Here is a 6,631-nt window from a genome sequence, read left to right on the forward strand (position 1 = left end):
AAATTCGCAAAAGCAAGCACATGGGCGCATCCATTTTGTGAAATGGAGGCCCTCCTGTGCTTGCTTTTGCTTTTGCGGCACTAATGAAGGAAAAGCCAGCCAGCTGTAGTAAACAAAAGCTACCGCTGGGTGGCTTTCCCTTCATTAGTGCTGTACGCGGAGGACAGGGACCGGAGACCAGAGCAGGAAAGCTGCAGCTGAATCTCGGTAAGTGCTATTTATTTTATTTTTAAAAATAAGCACTAGCTGCGTTTTTTTTTCTACGTTTTCCGGGCTGGAGGAGCCAGGAAAACTTAGAAATAAAACCGCAGCTTTAAAAACGTTGTATTCATGTTTGCGGTCGCTTTTGAAGCAACCGCAAACATAAATACAACGTTATGGTGTTGGAAAACGCTGCGGTTTTTCTTTCCAAGTTTCTCAGGCTCCTCCGGCTCAGAGGAGCCTGAGAAACTCGGAAAGAAAAACCGCAGCGTTTTCCAACACAACCGCGTGTGCTTATTTAAAAATAAAAAATAAATAGCACTTACCGAGATTGAGCTGCAGCTTTCCTGCTCTGGTCTCCGGTCCCCGTCCTCCGCCTACAGCACTAATGAAGGGAAAGCCACCCAGCGGTAGCTTTTGTTTACTACAGGTGGCTGGCTTTTCCTTCATTAGTGCCGCAAAAGCAGAAGCCAGCACAGGAGGGCCTCCATTTCACAAAATGGATGCGCCCATGTGCTTGCTTTTGCGAATTTTGAGCTTGAATAGCTCAAAATTTTACATAGGAAGTTTTAAAAAAGAGAATGCTAGTATTTTTTTTTTATGTTGCCTATCTATTTTTTAAATACATTTTTTTACTAGACCATCCCTTTAATTCCATGAACTAAACAAATATGCTGCTGCGCAGTTAGACTGCCAACATGGAAGCAGCTGCTCGTGGCCCCCTTAGGCTCGGGCGCATTTCAACTGAGAACTAACCCCTGTTTTTAAGCTTGTGAATCACCTTTGTAGGCCTGCTTTTCACACTTGGTAAGTTCAGTCTGAGGTTCTGTTTTTGATGAAGTTTCACTCCATGCATGCAGTAATCCCAACATTGAAGGACAGAGACCCACAGACTGCGAGTACCGCAGCTCCATTTTCTCTAGGGTGGTGGATAACAACCTTGAATGTGCTGATTCCAACTTGGGAAGGTGAAGCACAAGTTTAGGATGCCCAAGACCTAGAGCCTAGTGTGGTAAAGACCTAGGGGGTCATTCCAAGGTTGGCGGCAAGGGATACTGGGCACCGGTAAGGAGACCGGTGCCAATAATCCCTTACCGCCCTACTACAAGGTCGCTTAGCGGGTCCCACCAGTAACGGCTGGTCTGACCAGCCCTTGTGGACGGGACCCGTTAAGGGACCAGGGCACAAATAACGGGCTTGCCATTCGCGAGCCCGTTATTTGCGCCCTCCCCATTCCCATTGAACCCTATGGGAGCTTTAATGGGAATGGGGAATGGCATTTTCAATGGGTATTTAACGGTCCTGGTCGGACTACACCAGTACGTCCCCATTGAACTATACTGGTGCCGGACCTATTATTGGTGGCAGTCATAGAGCAAATAGCGCCATGACTACCACCAACCTCGGATAACACCCATCCATGGCTTGGTGAATCCATCAAGGAAGAGTGGTGATGGTATCTGTGAAGGATAATCATCCTTTTAGAGTATAGAAGAAAACAGTTCAAATTCACATTTTAATGGGAAGGAAAGGTGTAACAACAAAAGCTATGGGCCTCATTACAACTCAGGCGGTAAGGGTTTTACGGCGCCGTAAACAGCGCCGACCCTTACCGCCTGAGTACGAGGTCCCTTAGCGCCATGGCGGACTTAACACCTGCTTTTAGCAGGTGTTAAAATCCATGGCGCTAAGGGACCATGTTGTTAATTACGCCACCGTAATTTACGGTGGCGTAATTAACGCCTTCCCCACTCCCATTATGCCCTATGGGGCAAAAATGGGAATGGGGAAGGGTAAATGGGGATTGGGGACTTACCGCCCCGCCAAGGTCGGAATGGGGCGGTAAGTCCGCCAACCACCATGGCGTAAACATAGTTTACGCCATGGTGGTAAAGTCACGGCCCAGGAGGTAACTTACCGCCTGGGTCGTAATGAGGCCCTATATCATTAAGAAAAATATTTTATTATAGAAAAAAGACATAATTCTCATTAAAACTGTGTTAAATAATACACAGATTAAGGAACAACCCTAAAACCAGGTTATCAAAAAACAGGACGATTATATACACAACATCAATGTAAAAATAAAAAGAAAAAACAACCATACTACATTAACTAAAAAAACAACATTTACCATACAAATATCAGAGAAAAATTCATTTGTTGCAATCTATATATAACCCAACATGTTTCTGTCTGTTGACTCTTAGATGTCTGACATTCATCAGGGGTAGCTCTTCTTAAAATTCTACAGTGATCGTTCCCTCCAGTCCTGGTGGGCATGGATCTGAACTTGATCCTTAATGCAATCTATAAAAACATACAACCATATTAAAAAATTGTGTGTGCACCAACATTTCCCAAGATTTACCTACTTTTAATGTCATATGTCAACATTACACAAACACGGAAACCTAAATTAATAAAGCCACCCGTACCTAGTCCCCATTCGGGAACCCTTAGCACCAAAAGTCTGCTGTAAACATATATACCTTGGGATCTGTGTATTCCAAGGATCCAATGTCACCAATAATACAGTCACATCCAGCCGGATATCAGCCGCTTATATTAGTAATCCTTTTCAATGGATTTGAGTAAGAACACACTAGAGTAGAAAACATAACGACACACTGTTTCACACTATAATCATACCGGAGTATAAAAAGTCAAAATACCCCCTAAGGAACATGCTTGCACATACCTTGCAAAATGCGGTAGCCAAATGTGTTCCCAAAAGAGAATAAACCTTTGAGGAGAATGATCAGTCTTTAACGTGAAACGGCTACTGTGTCAAGTTCTAACTCTTCAAACACAATCTGTGGAGATTAAACACAATAAGAAGTAATCATCCGCTGTGTTCATTAGTGTTTACTAGGGTATTATTTAAACAAACAATTTTCCTGCAGTTCCAAGGCCACGAAAAAAGGCACATAAATGATCTACAAAGTGAGTCCCCAAATAAAGGCATATACGCCAATAGTGAGCCTCAATATACACATCCTAAACCCGAGCTCAATATGTTATTTAGCCCAACAAAAACGCATCTCCATTTAGCCTAGCATAATAAAATGCTACACACTGCTGAGCCTCCGTATAGTGTTTATCCCAAAAAAAGGGTTTACATGCCGCCTGTCAAATGTTGTTAAACTTTGTGCCGCCTCCAAAGTGCAATATCACTCCGTAATCATCCACCATCTTTTGCTACAGCTTACAGGTAGTGCTTCAGCAGCACACAGTGAAGCAAGAATATTCACATACAGTGTGGAGAGAGAGAGTGTTGGCATTGTAGCTTTATTTAAGAAAAAATAAATCTTCACGCTGCTTATTTTTGTCTAAGTTACCCGCTTGCGCCCCACCGTTGTTGTTTTAGCACCACCATTGCTTTTTCCGTAGGTGGTGTTTTGGCAACTACCATCAGTTTTTGGTTGAGACAGTTTTTGGCGCTCTCAGGATACTTAGTTCTGACTCACAGGTGGCACTTTTGTTCTGCATTAATGTTGGTCCATATGTGGCCCTTTACGCTCCATCTAGTCAGGGTACATAGATTTGGCTTAGAAGTGGCGCTATACTGAAAGGCACCAGGTTCCTGGTAGAGGCGTGGCATTGAGAATACAATGCATGCATTCTTTCCTCATGGCGGAGCTCCATGAGCCATGCCCATGAGGGCCACTTTGCGATCTCTCAGCCTATGACCTCCAAGCAAGGAGGCCTGGGTGGCTGTTGTTCCCCATAGCAAAATCAAAAGGATGAGCTTTTGCTGATGTATGTTTTAGTAGTATAGCATGGTGGTGGGTGATGGGTGAGTCCTTAGAACCGCCTTGCTTATTCAGTGTGGCCAGTTATGTACCCTGCCTCCTGAAGCCTGTCCTCCCCAAAACGTGTTGCCCTTATTTTGTCTTGCATGAGCAATTCACCCCCACCAGCCCATGGAATGCTCGTCACAGCAGAGGGTGCACCTCTGATTAAACAACAGCCAATCAGAACGGCGTATGAGGCTAGAAAGCACGATCCATTTGAAGGGTCATCTATTCTATCTTTAACAGGGCTCGCGGCACTCAAGAGCATGGAATGAGAATGTGGAATGGCGAGAGAGACGGTTGATGAGAAAGGGTAGAGGAAGAACTTTGGCGCGCGCAGACCCACACTGAGACGCTGGCAGCCCACCAGTATCAGTGCTCCAGAGAGGTGGGATTCTTCCCCCAGACTCGCAGAGCTGTGTCGGACACTGCCGAGGAGGCAGCACCTTCGAGGCCATCAGGTATGTCGTGAGGAAAGGAGCGCTCGGAGGCAAAGTTATCTGGACCAGTACGGGTGCGAGGAATGAGGCTACAAGTTGAAACACTGGACATAAAGCTGAGGGTGTGTAGGCTCAGAGACTCCTGAACATTAGAGGGAAGGACATATAAGCGTCAGATGGAATGCAGCCTTATGGATGAGGTTTCTTTTTCATACTTGCATGCTGCCGAGCACCTTCTTCTTCGTCACAGTACCTTAAGTGACAGCTCATAGGGCCTCATAACGACCCTGGCGCTCCTGTAATGAAGGGTGCCGGTACGGGACCGGACCATTCATTACGGGATGCTCTATTATGAGGTCCCCTTGCAGGACCCGCTCAGAACGTATGGTCAGACCAGACGTCCTTAGCAGGTCCCGCAAGGGGACCATGGAGCTAATAATGGGCCAGTCATTAACGGCCCGTTATTAGCTCCCTCCCCATTCCCATTGAGCCCTACGGGGGCTCAAATGGGAATGGGGATGGGTTTTTTCAATGAGGAATTACCAGGTCCTCCAAGGTTGGAATGGCCCGGTAATTCCTTATTGAAGGAACCCGGAGCTGGAACCCGGTATGGAGGCATACCAGAACGCAGACAAAAGCTGTAAGATTCAAAGTAATTAGTGGTAATGGAAGAGCTCTGGGGGCAGTTTGGAATAGACATTGTCGGCCCATACAATAGACTCAGGGGAGGAGAGAGGAGATTTCTTATAGTAATGGCGGATCATTGTTCTGGATGGGTCAAAGCCAAATGGGTTTGCGGTGTCAGTATGTGCAATGTGGTTATGTTTTTTGAAGGTGTGTTCAGGAGAGAAGGCTACCCCAAGAGGATAGTGAGCGATACTGGGTGCAATTTAGGAGTGAGGAACTGATGAAGTATGCCTGTAGTGTAGGAATTGACTGGATGTTTTCAGTGCTTTACCACCCTCAGACCAATAAGAGAGTTGGAAGGGTGTAACAGAGTCATGGTGGAGGCTGTGGTACAAGTCGTTAGGAACAATTGGGATGGGAGATCTGCTATTGAGGAAAATCTGTTGAGAGTAAGGACGTCTGTGCTTCGAGATTCATGTAAGTCTCCATTTGTGATCACGAAAGGTAGAGAATCAAATAAAGTGTTCAACCCTTCATGGGTCAATGTATGGAGGAAGTTGGAGAAGAGGTCTGTTGATGAAGAAAGGCAGAGTATGATGAGTGTTAATGAGATGAGGTTCAAGCCTGATGAGTTTGTGAGAATAAAATAGTGGGCATTTCTTGGCAGAGGAGGTACCAAGATTTTGTCATGATGCCTACCCCCGGGCCGCTGGACCAAGCCCATCCGCCCCGGAAGCAGGCATCTGGACATCTGTTTAAACCTCAGAAACCCCGGCTAGGGCCTATCTGGGCTCATAGTAGAAATCAGTCCTGGCGCCTAATGCGCCTAAGGCGCCAAGCTCATATGATATGATATGATATGATATGATATGGCATTTGTAACGTGCCTATACACAAGTGTTTCAAGGCGCGACGAGGCAGGGAGGGGGGAACAAGGGGAAGAAAGACAATGATCCTACTAGGCCAGGTGTCATTCTGATCGCTCAAGTCCAAGGGTAGGGGGAGGGGAAAAAGTGCAAGGGGAAGGGGAGGGGGGAAGTGCTGATCAGGGTAAGTAGAATAAAATAAATAAATAATAAATAAGTAGGGGCAGGTGGTGGCAGGTGCAAGGTAAGTGCAGACAAGTGCTAGGAGGGGGGAGCTGTAGGGATGCAGAGACAGCCCCGCAGTGCAGGGGTTGCCAGGGAGGCAGTGCAAGTGGAGAGTGGCTGGGCCAAGGACCGAGGTCGGTGAGAATGGCCCAGGTGCAGGTTCAGTGCAGTTTCAGTGAAGAATTTAGCAGGTGAGAGGGGGAGAGAAAGCAGAAGCAAGGAGGAAGGTTTTGAGGTGCTTCCGGAACCGAAGATGGTTCTCCTCAAGTTTCAGGGAGGCAGGAAGGCTGTTCCAGAGAGAGGCCCCTGTCGCAGAGAGAGATCTCCCCCCAGCTCGTTGCTTCCAGAAGCGGCTCACCCTGAGGGAGTTGGAGACAGATGAGCGGAGGGCTCGGGAAGGAAGATATTTAGGAAGAAAGAGTTGAAGGTATTTAGGCCCCAGGCCCCAGAAGGCCTTGTGGACAATGCAGAGGGT

This window comes from Ambystoma mexicanum, chromosome 1p (genome assembly GCF_040938575.1).
Source record: "Ambystoma mexicanum isolate Mex_15411 chromosome 1p, UKY_AmexF1_1, whole genome shotgun sequence".
In the NCBI taxonomy this organism is placed as follows: domain Eukaryota; kingdom Metazoa; phylum Chordata; class Amphibia; order Caudata; family Ambystomatidae; genus Ambystoma; species Ambystoma mexicanum.